The sequence below is a fragment of the Bos indicus genome, chromosome 20, assembly GCF_029378745.1.
Source record: "Bos indicus isolate NIAB-ARS_2022 breed Sahiwal x Tharparkar chromosome 20, NIAB-ARS_B.indTharparkar_mat_pri_1.0, whole genome shotgun sequence".
Lineage (NCBI taxonomy): Eukaryota > Metazoa > Chordata > Mammalia > Artiodactyla > Bovidae > Bos > Bos indicus.
The window spans coordinates 41,579,468-41,599,374 of record NC_091779.1 but is presented as its reverse complement, the minus strand read 5'-3'; the positions used below and the strand labels follow the sequence as shown (position 1 = coordinate 41,599,374).

General features: G+C 44.8%; 1 protein-coding gene across 9 annotated transcripts in view; it reads left to right on the top strand.

The window, feature by feature from the left end:
• PDZD2 (PDZ domain containing 2) overlaps positions 1–19,907 on the top strand; it is a 403,122-nt gene that overhangs the window by 242,144 nt on the left and 141,071 nt on the right. Inside the window, exon 1 of one of the 9 annotated variants that reach the window (XM_019982771.2) lies at positions 15,675–16,452. The exons of the other annotated variants lie outside the window; for them this stretch is intronic. The gene's annotated coding sequence lies outside the window, so the exon portion shown is untranslated. Of the gene's footprint in view, positions 1–15,674; positions 16,453–19,907 lie in introns of those variants that run through there. 9 annotated transcript variants of the gene reach the window in all.

Below are 19,907 nucleotides of genomic sequence, written 5' to 3'. Positions count from 1 at the left end.
AGGCCTGATTTCAACTCCCACTGGTTCCTGATTGCCTTGGAGCAAGAGGTGAACAAACACGCCTGGGCTGCCTTTGTGTTGCTTCACACCCCGGGCAGTGGCTGTCCCAGCCCAGCAAGTGAGCTAAGTGTGGGTTCCTGCGCCTTCTGACACCTTCCCCCATCCTCATTCCGGTGCATCTATTTTTAGAACGAGCTTGTCCTGATTTGAGTGTCACTTTTGCAAGGCTGTGGCCGGCACGTGTTCAGCTGTTTTCTTCAAGGATCCCCAGGTGTTCGTTGATGGCAGATCTTTGGAGGCTTTGTCGTCTGCAGAGTGCCGCAGGTGCAGAAACCACCCACCCAGCTGTCCTTGGGTGAGAAGATTTTGTTTGGCTGGAGATGCAACTCAGTGTCTGGATGCCTGGAGAAGGGCAGGAGCCCCGGGAGGGAAGGGGCGGTTTAGCTGAGTGTGAAATAGGATAGAGGTATGTGCCTCCGATCAACATCAGTCAGTGTTTATGGAGGGTCCTTGTGCTGATGGTCACAATGGGAGGTCCACTTGGTGCAGAACTCTTTATAAACTCAACAGCAGTGTTTGGCAACATGGGAGAAAGATGGAAGTAAAAGCTTGGCAAAGATAAGCACTACCCCTTGGCTGAGGGTGGGGACACAGCACCCTGCTGGAAAGGATAAAAAAAAACAGGGATTCTGGATGGAAGATGGGGTCTGCCAGCTGAAGGGCTCAATGGCCATTAGTCAGGAGTTTACACTAGAGCCAGAGAAACTGGGAGTCATAGGATTAGAACATTTATGTCATTTGACACCTGCCAGGTACAGACTATTGTAAACCAATGGCCAAAGAGAACCAGGAAGGAAATCAAGAATAGGATCACTCTGGGCCTGCCTTGGAGTCCAGTGGTTGGGACTCCATGCTTCCACTGCAGGGGCACGGGTTCAGTGGCTGATCGGGGAACTAGGAGCTAATGCATGCTGAGTGGTGCAGCCAAAAAAAATATTGGGGTCCCTTTCTACTGGAGGATTTATGGAGAGAAGTTCTGAAAGGAATTTCGAGGAGCTCAGAGTGGAGGTGCCATGAGGCTGAAGGGAGAGGTATGGAGCTGGGTAACTGGTTGCTGGCATATTCAGTGGCCAGTGTCACCTCTCTAGGTGGAACCAGCTAGGGTGAGGACACAGAGCTTCTGGAACTGAAAAGTTCAGTCATAGAGTCATCTGGAAATCATTCATGGGCATCATTCTGGATATTTCAGAAGTCTCCCCAAGGACTGTGATAGTAAGCCATGGAAAGGACAAAGATGCACCATGCCTTGCCTGGGGTTCTCGAGTCTCTCAGACATAAGCTGTCACTTTGAACAGCATGCCTAACAGTGCTGCTTCAGGCTTCTCCTTTGATTTCACCTGGGTCTTTACATTTGTTTTTTCTTCCATTTCTTCATCAGTAAAAAACAGATTAAGACCTGCTCATCCTTAACCTGACAGGAAATAATTTGGAAAATAAAACAGATGAAGCCCTTGGTGCTCCTGAGAAGGAAAGTATAGTTCCCTTCTGAGGGGGAGCCCTGATCTCATTGGTGACATGAGGAGTTACCCAGAGAATGCCCAGGATGGTTTTCAGTAGAATTCCGTGTCGGTGTTTCTGTGTGGCTTTTTAGGGAAAACCTTGGGCAGCATGTGGTTCCCTCTTTCCTCCTCTTATCACGTCAGCAGTGGCCTGATTGGAGCTGGCAGCCCCTCTGGGGGATGCACAGCTCTGACTTCTGGGTTTTTAACACCGCCCTTCTCTGAGCACTCTGCTTTCCTTCCCGGAGTCCCCTTTGTCACTTTCAATTAAACCAGGAACTTGTGGAATGAGGACAAGCCATGGATAATTTGGTTAGTGATCTAAATAAGCCAGAACAGCAGAGAAGAAACGTAAATATGAAGAAATAGGAGTGGAGTGAATAGGTTTTATACAAGCATTACTATAACCACGGTTTCTTGAATGCTGAGTGATCTAAAACATTACCATCTCTCTCTTTAAGCATGAGTTTGAGCAAATTCCTAGAGATGGTGAAGGACAGCGAAGCCTGGCATGCTGCAGTTCATGGGGTCGCAAAGAGTTGGACACCCCTTAGCAGCTGAATAACAACAAAGAGCCTGGTGTCTGAGAGGAAAGAACAATGAATTTGTAAATAGACAGACCCGATTTAGGTGGAAATCTGAATCCTCACTCCCCCGCAGTCAGTGATTTAGGGAAGTTCCTTAAACTCTTGCAGATTCCATTCTGTACTCTGGGCTATCAGCCTGCTCCGTTAAGCATCTAGCTCTCTGTCGTTGTTGCTGCTATTGTTCAATTGCTCAGTCATGTCTGACTCTTGCGACCCCACGGACTGCAGCACACCAGGCTTCCCTGTCCTCCTCCCAGAGTTTGCTCAAACTCATGTCCACTGAGTCAGTGATGCCATCCAGCCATCTTGTCCTCTGTCGTCCCTTTCTCCTCCTTCCTTCAGTCTTTCCCAGCTTCAGGGTCTTTTCTAATGAGTTGGCTCTTGCATCAGGTGGCCAAAGTATTGTGCTTCAGCTTCAGCATCAGTCCTTCCAGTGAATATTCAGGGTTGGTTTCCTTTAGGATTGACTGGCTTGATCCCTTTTCAATCCAAGGGATTCTCAAGAGTCTTCTGCAGCACCACAGTTCAAAAGCATCAATTCTTGGTGTTCAGTCTTCTTTATGGTGAATTCTCATATCCATCCATGACTACTGGAAAAACCATAGCTTTGACTAGACAGACCTTTGTCAGAAAAGTAATGTCTCTGCTTTTTAATATGTTGTCTAGGTTTGTTATAGCTTTTCTTCCAAGGAGCAAGTGTCTTTTAACTTCACGGCTGCAGTCACCATCCACAGTGATTTTGGAGCCCAAGAAAACAGTCTGTCACTGTTTCCACTGTTTCCCCATCTATTTGCCATGAAGTGATGGGACCAGACGCCATGATCATCATTTTTTGAATGTTGAGTTTTAAGCCAACTTTTTCACTCTCCTCTTTCACTTTCATTAAGAGGCTCTTTAGTTCCTCTTAACTTTCTTCTATAAGGGTGGTGTTATCTGCATATCTGAGGTTATTGATATTTCTTCTGGCATTCTTGATTCCAGGTTGTGCTTCATCCAGCCCAGGATTTCACATGATGTACTCTGCATATACGTTAAATAAGCAGGGTGATAATATACAGCCTTGATGTACTCCTTTCCCAATTTGGAGCAAGTCCATCCCGTGTCTGGTTCTAACTGTTATTTCTTGACCTGCATACAGGTTTCTTAGGAGTCAGGTAAGGTGGTCTGGTATTCCCATCTCTTGAAGAATTTTTCAGTTTGTTGTGATCCATACAGTCAAAGGCATCAGCGTAGTCAGTGAAGCAGAAGTAGATGTTTTTCTAAAATTCTATAGCTTTTTCTGTGCTCCAACGGATGTTGGCAATTTGATCTGTGGTTCCTCTGCCTTTTCTAAATCCAGCTTGAACATCTGGAAGTTCTCAGTTTACATACGGCTGAAGCCTAGCTTGAAGGATTTTAAGCATTACTTTGCTAGCATGTGAAATGAGTGCAATTGTGTTGTAGTTTGAACATTCTTTGGCATTACCCTTCTTTAGTGTTGGGATGAAAACAGACATTTTCCAGTCCTGTGGTCACTGCTGAGTTTTCAAAATTTATTGGCGTGTTGAGTACAGCACTTTCACAGCATCATCTTTTAGGATTTGAAATAGCTCAACTGGAATTCCATCATCTCCACTAGCTTTGTTCGTAGTGATGCTTCCTAAGGCCCTAACTGTCTGACTCTAGGTGAGTGATCACACCATCATGGTTATCCGGGTCATTAAGATCTTTTTTGTATCTTTTTTGTACTTCTTAATATCTTCTGCTTCTGTTAGGTCCATACCATTTCTGTCCTTTATTGTGCCTATCTTTGCATGAAATGTTCCCTTGGTATCTCTTAATTTTCTTGAAGAGATCTCTAGTCTTTCCCATTCTATTGTTTTCCTCTATTTCTTTGCATGGTTCTCTGTCAATGGCATTCTGAAATCAGTGCTGACTGCATAAACAATTGTAGCTAAAGTAATATTTGATGCTTTTGAACTGACTTGGTATCTTTTGGAGTCTGGTATTATCCTTGCTACTTAGATTATCAAAGTGTGAGTCACTCAGTTGTGTCTGACTCTTTGTGACCCTATGGACTGTAGCATGCCAGGCTCCTCTATCCATGGGATTCTCCAGGCAAGAATATGGCATGGGTTCAGTTCAGTTCAGTTCAGTTGCTCAGTAGTGTCCGACTCTTTGCGACCCCATGAATCGCAGCACGCCAGGCCTCCCTGTCCATCACCAACTCCCGGAGTTCACTCAGACTCACGTCCATCGAGTCAGTGATGCCATCCAGCCATCTCCTCCTCTGTCGTCCCCTTCTCCTCCTGCCCCCAATCCCTCCCAGCATCAGAGTCTTTTCCAATGAGTCAACTCTTCGCATGAGGTGGCCAAAGTACTGGAGTTTCAGCTTTAGCATCATTCCTTCCAAAGAAATCCCAGGGCTGATCTCCTTCAGAATGGACTGGTTGGATCACCTTGCAGTCCAAGGGACTCTCGTCTTCTCCAACACCACACTTCAAAAGCATCAATTCTTCGGCACTCAGCCTTCACAGTCCAACTCTCACATCCATACATGACCACAGGAAAAACCATAGCCTTGACTAGATGGACCTTTGTTGGCAAAGTAATGTCTCTGCTTTTGAATATGCTATCTAGGTTGGACATATCTTTCCTTCCAAGGAGTAAGCGTCTTTTAATTTTATGGCTGCAGTCACCATCTGCAGTGATTTTGGAGCCCAAAAAAATAAAGTCTGACACTGTTTCCACTGTTTCCCCATCTATTTCCCGTGAAGTGATGGGACCGGATGCCATGATCTTAGTTTTCTGAATGTTGAGCTTTAAGCCAACTTTTTCACTCTCTTCTTTCACTTTCATCACTTTCATCAAGAGGCTTTTGAGTTCCTCTTCACTCTCTGCAATAAAGGTGGTGTCATCTGCGTATCTGAGGTTATTGAAATTTCTCCCGGCAATCTTGATTACAGCTTGTGTTTCTTCCGGTCCAGCGTTTCTCATGATGTACTCTACATATAAGTTAAATAAGCAGGGTGACAATATACAGCCTTGATGTACTCCTTTTCCTATTTGGAACCAGTCTGTTGTTCCATGTCCAGTTCTAACTGGCATGGGTAGCCATTCCCTTCTCCAGGGGATCTTTCTGACCCAGGGATCAAACCTGGGACTCCCACATTGCAGGCAGATTCTTTACCATCTGAGCCACCAGAGAAACCCTAGATTATGAAGGCCCTATGCAAACTTTTTTCATAGGTCTTACAATTAAATTTCAGTTGGTCAAATACTAAAGAGACTTTACCCTATGGCCACCCTCCACAGAGGTACTAGAAGTTACGTGCTTTGGCTGCTGTTCTGATTGCCAGAATTTGCATTGTTATAGGCTTGAAAGGCACATTCGTGTGTCTTTTGTTTTTAAACTCTTTTAGATAAGTTTGAGACCTGGAAGTCACCATTGCTTGATTCCCATGGGAAATCTCCTCCAATTATTTAGAGAAATTCTTCTTGTGGGGGAAAAAAGCAGGGGGGGAACAAATAAGTGATTGTTTGCAGGCTCATAGAAAGAAATTTCCATACGTGACCCAGCTTCCTCACTAGCGCTCTGAAAGCTGAGGTTGGGGAAGTCAAGTTCCTACTGCCACAGAACCAGACGTGACTCTAAGAGAAGAGTCTTCTGGTAAAGACAAGAAATACTTTCAAAATACAGCTGAGCCCAAACATGTCATTGAACATTTAGTGGGTTTTGATAGATTTCTTCCTCCAAGGCTTTCAGTCCACCCTTCCCCACTTGAGTAGGAAAGTTAATAATTTTTCATCCTAACGTAGACTTGGTAAGCTTAGGGGACTATGTGTTTTTGTGAAGAGGAATTATTCTGAGATCTGGAAATAACAGAAGGGGTGCAGTAAACCTTTAGAACTCTGAGCACTGGGGAATTTGGGGAATTCCATTGCCACTGTTAAGCTTACAGAAGAAAAGACAGACAGGGAGGGAAGGAGTTGGCTGTCACAGAAACCTCTTTAAAAAAAACAGATTTCCAGCTCACCCCGGTTACACCAGCCCTTCTGAAATGCACTTGCAGCCTGGTTGCAGGTGTGGGGTGTGCATTGGGTGTACACTCTACTCTGTTCAAGTGATCGAAGAAGCATAGCTCAGCGGCTCCCCTTGACTGCTTAGCACCTTGGCAAGATGCTAAGCTTATTCTCCAGATGTTGGGAACCACCCAGAACTCAGCCTCCTGCTTCTGAGCCTTCTAGAATGTGTATACACTCCTGCAGTCTTTATGTATTTAGAATGAGTCATTATGGAGCATTTAACCATCTACGACACAGGCTTCCCTGGTGGCTAGGTGGTGAAGAATCCACCTGCCAATGTAGGAGACACGGATTTGATCCCTGGGTCAGGAAGATCCTCTAGAGAAGGAAATGGCCACCCACTCCAGTATTCTTGCCTGGGAAATCCTATGAACAGAGGAGTCTGGTGGGCTACAGTCTATGGGGTCACAGAAGAGTCTGATACAACAATGCGACTAAACAACAACAATCCATCCACCCTGCCTTCAGTTTCTGAGAACAAAATGAGTGGCTCCTTCGACTACTGGACAATAGCAATGTAGTCAAAATAATATATAAAGAGTGGGGGATTCCAAGCCCACCACATTTGTTTCCTCGTGTAGAGTGTTAATGGAGTTGTGACTGTTGACTTTGTCTTGGGCTCTAAGCCAGTGTGGGCAGCAGTGTGATCCTGAACCCGGCTGGCAGCAGTCCATTCCAGCGGGTCTGTTTAACAAGCCTGGCATCCGGCATGCTGTGTTCCCTGTGATGATGCCAGGTTAGGTGGGTTGGGCTGGAACACAGTTGTCTCCAGGGGCAGCAAGCACGAGGAGTAGCCCAGTTTCTTCTCCTCTGTGAAAGGAGGAGTATTGAAATGGTGGGAAAAACGTCAAAACCAAGAAGCAGCCTTTACTTAAGACCCACATCCTCGGGAAAGTTTGTCCTGCTTGTCCCAGCCCATGATGACACTTCCCTTGGAATTCCTGATCCTCATTACCTTTATCCATCATTTCCCATTTAGCATACTTGCTCACCCCGATGGGAACCTTTTCATGTAGACAGAGTCTCATCTGCCCCAAATGCTTAGAGGATGCCCTTTATTCATTTGTTTTATCTATTTACTTATATTTATGCTCTTATTTGCTTTTATTAGCTCACGAATAGTAAAAAGAATTCAACAGAACAGAAACAATCAAATTAGCTCACAGACAACAAGAAATCTAATAATAATAATAATTAAAAAAGAAACCACCAAATAGAAAATATTAGGCACAATGACTGAAAGAAAAGGTATCATTCTTTATACTAGAATATGGACTTGGTGTTTTAGGAGGGAAATTTGAACATAATAAAATCAATGTATACCTGTCTAACATGCCATTTCTTTTTTCTGGTAACTTTATTTTTTGACGTTTCTAACTTTTTGCTTTGTAGTGGGGTATAGCCGATTAACAAACAATGCTGTGATACTTCCCAGTGAACAGCGAAGGGACTCAGCCATACACATACACATACACGTATCTATTCCTCCCAAACTCCCCACCCACCCAGGCTGCCACTTAACACTGGGAAGCATTTCCTGTGCTGTACAGTAGGTCCCTGTTGGTTATCCATTTTAAATAAAGGCATGTCACACACTATTTCTCACTAATTACTGAACACCTGAAATGCTAGAAAAAATTTTAACTTTTTTTTTTTAATATATATGGCTGAGCTCATGGCAAATTAATGAAACAACTGAAGGCAGACTGGGAAAGGGTGAAATTCCATAAGACAGTTTGGTTACGGAACTGATAACTGTCCCAGGTCCCACCCCTGACGCCTAGAAGGACCCCAGTTTTAAGGACTACACCTGCACAGCGGGCAGGAGGGTCTTCGTCGCTGTGCTCGGGCTTTCCTCATCGTGGTGAGTGGCGGCTACTCTGTAAGTTGTGCACGAGCTTCTTACTGTGGTGGCTTCTCTTGTTGTAAAGCGTGGTCTCTAGGGCTTCAGTAATTGTAGTACGTGGGCTTAGCTGACCCGTGATTTGTGAGATCTTACTGGAGCAGGGATCGAACCCGTGTCCCCTGCATTGGCAGGTGGATTCTTAACCGCAGACCACCAGGGAAGTTCCAGGAGGCTCTTCTTAATTACTATTTGATTCTGCTTTTACGAGTTTATCTCATAGATATTAATAAGACCATAGACTGAAGCTTTGGGGAACTGTCTGCAGGGCTGCTCCTGAAATTGATTTCTTAGAGATGCCAGGGCCTGGAGAAGAATTAGAGATCTCCAGCTGCAGGTGGCCATGACATTGGCTAAGGAAGTGCGTTGTTCCCCTTCACCTCTGAGTGTGAGTAACCACAGACTTCCATGACCTGGCCCAGGGAGTCCTCAGGTTGGGGCAGGATTCACAAGAGTGAGTTCAAGTTGTGATGGGGCTGGATTCAACTGGTAACCAAGACCTCTGGCTGGTGGGTCACTAGAGGCCAGGAAGGTGTAAATGCCTTGATGTGAGGGCATGTACTGTTCCAGATTTCTCTGGGGTAATTGGTTATTTATGCAAGTCATAAAGGCTTTCTGCTCCTTTGAAGTTAGGTTTTCCTTGCCCTGAAGTGATTGGTCCTTTTCTCCATCTATGTCCAGAAGAAACGTGTGTATCTTTTTTCATGGACTGACCTAATCCTCATTAATGGGCCTTGATTCTGAAAAGTTGACCTGAGATGACCAGTAGCCCTAAGAGACAGCTGTCCTTGTCCAGGAACCAGGTCCTGGGACTCATCCGTGTACTTCCTGTTCCCCACCTTGCACTTCCTGTTCCATTACAGTTTCTTATCCCAATGTGAACTCCCTTGGCATTGATCCATCCTTACCCAGGGCAGTTCATTCCTAAAGAACACTGGGCAGTTTCAGCGTACCCATGTTCATTTAGATGTGGAGACCAGCTATGAGAAAGAGAAAAGAGTCCCAGCCCCTGAAGGATGGGGACTGAGTTAGGGAGAGTTGCCACTTTTCTGCACACAAAGGAAAGTTTAAACCAAAAAAATGCCTATACCGAAGGAGGGCCAAGGAGGATGCCTGAAAGTTTTTCAAAAAGTCCTCAAAGCACCTGTTATTGATGAGTAAGCTATGTTATAAAAAGACAGGAATGAAAACTGGTTGATAACATAAGATTTGGACACACCAGTTAGAAGGAGAGCTGGTATACAAATTTCTATAACTTAATTGACAATAGAGTCCTTCCTTCATAGAATATCTCCTCAAACTGATATGTTATAGAGTTTTTTTTTGTTGTTTTTTTTTTTAAGCTAAAGTTATTAGAAAGATTATGAAGAAAGAATCCTTGAGGGGAAAATTCAAAAGGACAGTGAAACTGTGTTTAGGATATGAGTTGAGAGTTTTGTCCTGTTTTTCCATTTGTTTACTGGAACCTGGGAGCATGCCAGGTTTTGAAGGGAAATATAAGAGGGAACTTTTCAATAAACATTGATCCAGTACTTATAAGGAAACCAGTGCCAGCAAGGTGAACATCCCCCACCCCTGCTCAGAAGCCTCTGAGAAGCTGTGAACCCACCCCTTTGCTACAGGATTCAGCTCAGAGTTTTTGGAATTTTGAATCTGAATGCTTTAGGAAGGACACGCCTTTTGCCTAACGTGCTTTTCTCTTTCAATTTCCTGCACCCTGACAACTTTTGTGCTTGCAGTCCCTAGAATGGGAAGCCATCACCATAACAATGAACAGTATAATATAAGGCTTTAAGAACCTGTATGATTTGTTGTTTGTTGAAGAGGGCTGTCTAATGCATCATTGAGTGTTTGGCAGCAACTCTGGCCTCTACCCACTAGATGCCAGTAACAACCCCTCCTCCTCCCTGTAGGGGAAAGGCACTGGTTTATGTGCAAACATAGATACACGAAAAAGAGCAGCAGCTAACATGTTTCCTGATATAGTCATTGGAGGGAGATCGAGAATGGCTTTATTCTTTGCGCATGAGAATTTATTAGAACAATGAGGAATTATCAAGCCACTCTTATGTGTTTACCATTGGATGTCTCAGTGCGCATCCAGTGGTAAATACGTAAGATTACATTAGATTGAAGGGATCAACAACTGAGGAAGAGAGAGTAGTTGGAGTCAAAGCCAGGTAAAGCCAGACACAGGTAAAAGATTTAAGAGGTAGAGTATCTCACCACCAATGTGAGAGGAGCTGACAATGATTCATCTGTGCTTGAGTGACTTTTGTAGATGTTCAGTCACTAAGTTGTATCCGACTCTTTGCAACCCCATGGACTGCAGCACGCCAGACTTCTGTGTCCTTCACCATCTCCCAGAGTTTGCTAAGACTCATATCCACTGAGTCAGTGATGTTATCTAACCATCTCATCATCTGCCACCCCCTTTTCCTTTTGCCTGTAATCTTTCCCAGCATCAGAGTCTTTTCCAGTGAGTCAGCTCTTTGAATCAGGTGGCCAGAGTATTGGAGCTTCAGCATTAGTCCTTCTAGTGAATATTCAGGGTTGATTTCCTTGAGGATTTGTTGCAGGAAGGGGAACCCCTTCCAGGGCCCGAAACTGGGCTCTTGTCTAACAATCGGAAATGAATTGTCCGAGGAGACACATGTGCTCACAAAGCAAGAGATTTTATTGGGAAAGGGCACCCAGGTGGAGAGCAGTAGGGTAAGAGAACCCAGGAGAACAGCTCTGCCACATGGCTTGCAGTCTCAGGTTTTATGGTGATGGGATTAATTTCCGGGTTGTGCTTAGCCAATCATTCTGACTCAGAGTTCTTCCTGGTGGTGCACGCCTTGTTTGGCCAAGATGGATGCCAGAGAGGAGGATTCTGGGAGGTGGTCAGACAGGTGGTGTCTCCCTTTGACCTTTCCCAAACTCTTCTGGTTGGTGGAGGCTTATTAGTTCCCTGTTCCTTACCAGGACCTCCTGTCCTAAAACAACTCATGCAAATAGTTACTATAGTGCCTGGCCAGGGTGGGTGGTTTCAATCAGGGTGCTTCCCCTAACAGATTGACTGGCTTGATCTCCTTGCTGTTCAAGACCCTCTCAAGAGTTCTTGAGTGAGTGGGGATTGACATTAATGAAAAGAGGAAGTATACGAGAAGGAACCAGGTGACAGAGAACATGGTGGGTTTTATTTCAGGCCCTGCTGAGTTTGGGATGCCTGAAAGACATCTCGTTGGAGCTGGGCAGGAGGCAGGCAGAGATCTGGGTCTGAAACTCTGAACAGAGATGGAGATTGAGGAGTTGGAGGTTTTTCCTTGGTTGTTATTGTGATAGATGTAGAAGGGATAAGCCAGGGAAGAGGCAAAGAGAAATGCTGGTGCTTCTTCAGCCACCCTGGCCCTCCAGGAGAGAAGAGAGAGGTCAAGGATGAAGGCTGAGAACTGATGGTCAGAGAGCTGGGAAGCTCTGTCCACCAGCAATGTGGGGTCTCATTGGACACATTTAACAGCTTAAAATCAGTTCTGTATATAATTAAGGACCAAAAAAATAGCATGATGGCATCCGTATATGCTGCCGAAGTGGAGTGAGGTGAAAGGGTATGTGAGCTCTTAAGAGGGCTTTGTGGAGGAGACGAAAGGGTCATAGCTGCATAGAGCTTGACTTTCTCAAGGGTGTTTGTGAAACCTCCGCGTTGATGATGGAAGTTGGAAGGGAACTGCTGCTCTCAGTTGCCAGGTCACAGCTGTCCCTGCTTGCACAAGTGGCCGGGTGTTCCCATCAGCATCACTTATCTCCCATCACAGGTTATGGAGACAAACTGAGCGCTGTTGGCTTTCATAATTCTCTGTGAACTATTTTTGACTGGGGGAAGGGAAAAAGAGAAGGAAACTGGAGTGCTTTCTGTGTTTGCAGGTCGTTTATGAATTTTGGCAAGTGGTAGCCTTTCACTCTGTGGCTTCGATAATATGAAGCCTGGATAGCCTTAGGACTGACTAACGGGAAACTGTAAAGAAAATTCAAATTCCGCCAGCTTTTTCAAAATACAGTTGACGCTTGAACAATGTGGGTTTGAACCACGTGGGTCCACTTATGAGAGCTTCTTTTGATACGTATACTACTTATGTTTATGATCAGAGGTTGGTTGAATCTGTGGATGCAAAATCCATGGATGTGAGGGCCAACCTGGGACTTGAGTGGATTTTGGTGGATTTTGGTATCTATGGTGAGTCCTGGAACCAGTCAGCTGCAGATGCCAAGGGACAACTGTATATATAATATAAAATTTATGTGATATAAATCTGGGCTAAATTATAAAATTTTAATGGAAAAGTGTTAGCCATTTTTCAGTGTATAGTTCTGTGGTATAAGGTATGTTCATATTGTTGTGTAAATCCCAGTCATCTCCAGAACATCTTTTGTCTTGCAACTGAAACTGCCCATTAAATAGTAACTGCCCATTCTCCCCTCTTCGCCATCCCTGGGCCACTGATTTGCCTTCTGTCTGTGTCAATCTGACTTCTCTTGGTATCTCATATAAAATCTGTCTTTTTGTGACTGGTCTGTTTCACTGAGCATAATGTCCTCCTGGTTCATCTCTGTTGTAGTGTACGTCAGAGTTTCCATCCTTTCTAAAGCTCAGTAATATTCTGTTCTATGTATGTAACACGTTTTTTTTTTTTTCTGTTCATTCATCAGTGAACTTGGCCTGCTGTCACCTTTTAGGCGTGGCTGCTATGAATGTGATTGTACAAATAGCCCTTTGTGTCCTGCTTCTGATTCTTTGCGGTATGTACCCAGAAGTGTCCATAGGCTTTTGTGGTATTGTGGATTCTTTTCTCTGTTGGGGAATCACTTCTGATACTTCATTTGTGACTCTTCTGCTTTGGCTTATGGGAGAGTATGTCCCTTCATGATGGACTTTGTTACCAGCTGGCAGCCATCACTGAGCCCATGCCTGTCATTTTTGTCCAGCCAGCTCTGTCCTAGAGTTTGAATCTGAAAGATCTGTGTTCAGGCTCAGTATCTCCACTAATGTGCCCTGACCTTGGCAAGTTCCTTTGTCTCTCGGGTCCTCTTTCTCCACATCCCCACCAATGAGAAAGTACAACTAAGTAATCGATGGGGCTCCTCCCAGGTCAAGAAAGGGGAGGGCATAGTGGTCTTCTAAACCCAGGAACCATGGTGGGTGAGATGGAAGACATCGGAAGTTGATTGTTTTATTTCATTTGGCCATGCTTTGAGGCTTGTGGGATCTTAGATCCCCAATCAGAGATTGAACCCAGGTCCTCAGCAGTGGACCTAACCACTGGCCCACCAGAAAATTCCTGAGCCCTGGACTCCTAACATGGACAGTTTGACCAAAAACTTATCTGCCCTGAAATCTTGGATGGCTGGATGTTTCTAATGGCTTGTGTACTTGCTGCATTCTAGCACATGCTATATGGCTCATTTTATGAGTAAATGTAGTAGCATTTCCCCATAAAGCAAAATTGCGTGGTATATTATCCATACTTGCTGAGAAAATAGGACAAAAGAAAGGTGGAATGACTGGTTCCACCATAGATTTTTGGCACATGTCATAAACTAATACTGAAGAGAATACTCTATAAGCAAATTTTACCTTCTGTTAAGACTGTAGCTTGGTCACGGGCCAAGAAAATTTTAACGTCCTTTCTTCCCCCTACTACTATAAAAAATTTTTTTTAAAAAACGGATTTTAATCTCCTTAGCTAAACTCAGAGCATGTCTACTTTCCTTGAACGAGGAAGGTAAGCCCCAAGTCGTCACCTGCATGATCAACTCTCTGGCCCCTGGACTGCATGTGAAAATTCAGGCTGCTCCTAGATTCCCTGTTTGGGTTGGAGACTCGGCACTAATCCTTCTGCCGGTTTTCTCTGCCTCACCAGTGAAACATCATGTATACACCCGTGACTTTTTATCTTACTTTTCTTTTTCTCCCCTGTAAAAGGCAGATGGCTTATTTTTTTCCCCCATGGATGTGGTGTTAAGGTGTTTGGATGACTGCAACCTGATTTGGAGTGTGTGCAGAAATATATAGCATTTTCTTTCTAGGAGACATTTTTAACCATCTTATTATTAAAAAACAACAAAACAAAGCAACAAACAGAAAACCAGACTGTCTGGGACAGTCAGTCGTCATTTTTTTTAATATATGAAACACTTAAAAAACAATTTTGAAGAATGAAGAACTTCCTCCCATGGTATCTGGGACAAGCTCATGACAGTCTGGGGTTCCTTGTGGGGGAAATCTATAGTGGATAAAACTATAAAAAGAATGAATAGATTAAAATCAAATTATCCTAAAACTCAGCAGTCCTCCTGGGTTTTATAGACACATGACCGGACAGTGACGAGTTGCAACGAGCAGACAACATTTGCTCTTTTATTGCCGACAAGCGTGGCTGCTAAAGAATGGTCAGCATTTTGGTAACATTATTCACATTTAAACAGTTTGTGAATTTTCATACCTGCCATGATAACTGTAGGGTTTTAGAGACCTCTGTCTTTGGAGAAGGCAATGGCACCCCACTCCACTACTCTTGCCTGGAAAATCCCATGGTGGGAGGAGGCTGGTAGGCTGCAATCCATGGAGTCGCTAAGAGTTGGACACGACTGAGTGACTTCCCTTTCACTTTTCATTTTCATGCATTGGAGAAGGAAATGGCAACCCACTCCAGTGTTCTTGCCTGGAGAATCCCAGGGACGGCGGGGCCTGGTGGGCTGCCGTCTATGGGGTTGCACAGAGTCGGACACGACTGAAGTGACTTAGCAGTCTTTGGTTGATGGATCATGAAAGACTCTAGTTACAGAATAAGGTGAATTTTACACATAGTGGAAGTCCTGATTTATGTATGGAAACCTGGTTTTTTTAAATTCTATTTCCTTAGTAAAATCCAATTGTTTCTATAAAATTCAGTCTCTAGGGCTGGCTGATAATCTCTGGTTTTGCTGGTGGTGTCCTGGGGTAGAAGAAGGAAGTACTGTTGGGTTAGGAAAATTGTAACCTTGAGGACATGATGGGAAAATTATTTAAAGTTTCGATTTTTATTCCCATTTGAATACAATAAGAACTGGCCCTTTGATAGAAAATGCAAAGTAGACTTGTAGACACAGGGAGGGAAGGAGAAAGTGAAAAATGAAAGTCTCTCAGTCGTGTCTGACTCTTTGCGACCCCGTGGATTATACAGTCCATGAAATTCTCTAGGCCAGAATACTGGAGTGGGTAGCCTTTCCCTTCTCCAGGGGATCTTCCCAACCCAGGAATCGGACCCAGGTCTCCTGCATTGCAGGCAGATTCTTTACCAGCTGAGCCGTAAGGGAAGCCCATGCAAAGTAGACTTGTAGACACAGGGAGGGAAGGAGAACGTGGGAAGAATTGAGAGAGTAGCACTGAAAACTCGAGAGCTGGTGGAAATTTTCTGTATGATGCAGGGAGCTTACATCTGATGCTTCGTGACAACCTAGAGGGGTGAGATGGGGTGGGAGGTGGGAGGGAGGTTCATGAGGGAGGGGCATGCATATACCTATAGCCGATTCATGTTGATATATGGCAGAAACCAATGCAATATAGTAAAACCCTTATTCTCCAATTAAAAATAAATAATTTTTAAAAAAGAAAGAAAAGGCAAAGTAAAATGCTTTGTTGTGAACCCTTAGGTGACTGAGTGGAAAGCTTCTTGACACCTTATGCTGGCTTCACATTCGGGGAGCACATGAAATACACATCTCGGTGTATTTCTGGTTGTCTTAGGCCTGAAATCGTACACCTTCCTCAGTGGGTGGTGGTGGTGTCTATTGAACGAAGCCATTTCAACTCCATCACCAAGGTGTGCGTCCTTTGCTGGTGGAAGAACTGATCCACAGACAACCTCCAGAAGGAGGGCACGGGTAACCTCCACCAGGGTTGGATGCCCCCGTAGTCCCAGAAAATCAAAGCCTGGTTCCAGCATCCTGGTTCCACGATGCTGGCAGGGCAAGGGTTGGTTTGTCCTCTTGCAAACGCAGTTTAGCAGGATGCACTCATAAATGAAAAATGATCTGAGTGCTGTGGGTGGGGCCATCACACTCAGGAGGTGAAGCTGAGAGGAGGAGGGAGGAGAGAGAGACACAGAAAGAGAGCTCATACTCCTGAGCTCCGGAGAGTATGAGGACTTGGCAGAAAGTCGGAGCTCGCACTGGCAGGGTTCTCATGTTTGTTGATAGTTAATAACCCAGGACTTTAAAGAACTGAATGAAGAGGGAAATGAAGCGAACCACACTTTGGAGTCTGTCAACGGCTGTGAAAGACAGTGGAGAACGCTCACCCAATCAGTTCCTGAAGCAGGTAGGCGAGTGAGACCTGAGCGGCCAGGAGAGTCTCATTTTCTCTCTGAACACAACTTACACGTCTTCCAAGGTTTCTTTGTTGTTGTTGTTTTTTAAGTGTATGAGAAATGAGAAGATAATATTGACATAAGAAACAGACTTAGAGCCTGAATGATGCCCAAGCCAGAGATTTCCTCAGTTACTAGTTTGATGACCAAGTGACAGCTATATTGTAGGGGTTGCCTAAAAAAAAATCGCCCCCCTAAATCATACAGCATTTAAGTTAAAGGTGATTTAAAATTTGACGAAGAATCAATGAGCCACAAACACTGTTTTAGAACAAATACTTTAAAGATAGCCAACCAGAAACTGATTTGCCGGCTTGATGGTTGCTGTGTTTTCATATTTCAGCGCTAACAAGGTGCTTGCTAGTTTTTACTAGCTTTTGTAAGAAAGGAGGTAGATGTATAACAGCTGTGAAATGTCCACAAATTGACTGGGGTCCAGAGCGAAGCCTGAATGCACTAATGTTTTCTCCATTAAGGCGGGCCGCTTCTGCTTCTCAATCAGGGAATTGGAAAGAATGGTGAGAGTAAAGCGTGGATCCTGAATATTTATATGGGGGGCAGCAGTGATTGGCGGTGGGGGTGGTGATGTGATCAGGGAGAGGGCTGCAAATTATCACTGTGCCGTGTTCATACTCGGGAGCAGAAAATAAACAGTGAGGGCCAAGGGTGGCCGCCACATGCAAGGATAATTTAAGGACTGATTTGTGGCTCCTGCGGTTGTAGCTGAATCTCAGCGCATCCTTTCCATCGTTGGGGCTTGTGATAAGGAAGCAGAACAGAAGAAAAAGACCATCACAAGCCTGGGCTTCTGAACCGTTTCCAGGCTTTGCTTCTGGTTGGCGCCTGGATAATTGGACCTAGATTTCCCCCACAATAAAGTGGTCAGAGTGTCATGAAATTGAGCTGGGGTAGGTCGGAAGTGGCATGTGTGGTCAGCATGACAGGAGTGTCAGAATCAGGCAGAGAACTGTATTACAGCCGAATAAGTTCAACACCCTCAGAGTTTTCGAGAATGCCCTGCTAGCCACAGGGGTGTGTCTGGGAAGGCAGATGTGAGAGCTGCTTTGGTAACCACTCATTGGCTGACTGTTGCCTTCAAGCTGTGGTGGCCAAGCCTTGTGGCTTTGCATTTTAGGCCTGGAGGGCTGGGAGATGGCTGTGCTTAGTCAAGGCAAGCCCAAACCTTATCTCTGACTTTTCAGCCTTCCACAACTAGACCTATTTATGGGTGGGGGAGCGGCACTCCTGTGGTCTTTAGGACCACAGGACCTCTCCACCCTGACCCACTCTTGCTACCATCTACCTTTGGATGAGTCCCATTGGTCCCCTGTCCTTCACACCAGTCTGTCTCAGTTGCTATTTGCAGGAAATTAAGGCAAATCAGGCAGGCAGACTCCTTCCCAGGGTCCATTCTGTAAGCAGTCAGAGCAGTACACTGTGGCCTGTGAGCCAAATCCAGCTTTCCCCAGCCTGTTTTTACATGGCTCCAGAGCTAAGAATATGGTTTCCATTTTCAAGGAAAGAGAAGATAAAAAATACAGGATGAGGTAAAAATACAAGAGATAAAAAATACAGGACTGAGACAGATGTGGCCTTCAAAGCCTAAAATATGGACTGTTGACTCTTGTTGTTCAGTTGCTGAGTCAACTGGCTCTTTGCAACCCCGTGGACTGCAGCACACCAGGCTTCCCTGTCCTTCACCATCTCCCACAGTGTGCTCAAACTCATGTCCACTGAGTCTGTGCTGCCATCCATCCATTTCATCCTCTGTTGTCCCCTTCTCCTCCTGCCTTCAATCTTTCCCAGCATCAGGGTCTTTTCCCACGAGGGAGATGTTTGCCATCCTCAATTGACATCACTCAGGATCAGTGTGACCAGTGGGTTGATCAGCTTATAACATCTTTGGCAGTTCAGATGAGCTGTTCATTTTGGAAACTGATTTTACTGTCTCAGTCTCTGTTAGATGGTATGACTGCCTCCAAAAGGGGAGATTCAGGAGCCAGGAAGTTGAAGATTTTCTGCAGGATCCAAACATTAGGAAAGAAATGTCAGGCAAACTGTGTTTATAGTTGGATTTTCACCCTCTCCCCTCATTGGGGAATCCGCTGGTGTAGGTACCAATGAGACCCACCACGTGGGCAGACATGCCACTGAAAGAACCTGAGGGGGGAACCAGAACTCTGCTATCTCACTCAAAAATGATTCATTTCCTTTCCCCCTTTTTGCAGACTTGATTGCTGGGCCAGACAGATACAATCTGAGTTCTTTGGTGTTGTCACTTTGGGGGGAAGAAAAAGATGTTTTCTGTAAAATAAATAAGTGAATGTCATGTATTCTCATATTTAGAAGTGTTTCCTTATTGGCTATAAGAACGCTTACTTTCGGCCAGCTAAGCTGACCCTGGAACATGCGATTCTCATTGGCCCAGCATGGGATTTCATTATTAATGTCATTTCTAATAAGAGGAAAATCTAGTGACCTTGCTCATGTTTTAACTTGTGTCAAAACTGCAGGCCTGGATGTGTATTTGACTTTTGTAAGTAGCTTACTGTGGATTGCAGAAACAAAGGAAAGTTTTTCACAAGTAGATTGTAGTTTAAGAAGAAAAACACAAAGGCTGGTATAATTTTTTTTTTCCTCCAAGACATTGCAGTCATCTAGCCTCCTGTATTTGGAAATTGGATGCTGCCAGTAGAGAAGAAGCGGGGTAGGGCCGAGTTTGACAGAATGAAAACAAGTGAAGAAGGATGAAAATGTGTACATATGGTGCCCCATGGGAGTTGGAATCTAGAAACCAAGATGGCGGCAACACACTTGATAAGTCAGGTTGTCAGAGCGGGCGAGGGTGGGTCCTTTAACCTATCACGGGAGCCAGGCTGTACCTTTGTCTGTATTTAGAAAGGGGGTTGGCTCTGAATTTAGAGATTAAGCAACCTGCTATTCCTGTATGCACCAGAATTTCAGACACGGTCAGAAATCTGATTTGCGTAACTGCTGAAACTCAACTGGAAGCCAACCAAACGGAGGCCTGGGCTCCCCAAGCGAAGGGCAGTTAATCAGGAATCACAACACATGAGGAAATTGATCACATTGGCCCTTGACGGTGTGGTCTGTGTGGCCAGAGTCAGTGAAGCAGGCTCTAGGTGAAGGGTCAGCTTTGGTTTCTCAGAAGGCGTCTGCATGAGTCAGTGGTGTGCAGCTCAGAGACTAGAGGCAGTGAGAGGGACCTTTTCACTTCTGAGCCCAGCAGCAAGCTGGCCCCTCAGGAAACAGACAAAGTCTGATCAGAAGCTGAAGTGTAGCACAAGCTATGAGCAGCCCTTAGTTAGCCCCCTCTTTTATAGCGTGTTGGGAAGACAAAGTGCTTTGGCTCAACCTTGACCCATTCACTGCTCCCTTTGGCTCT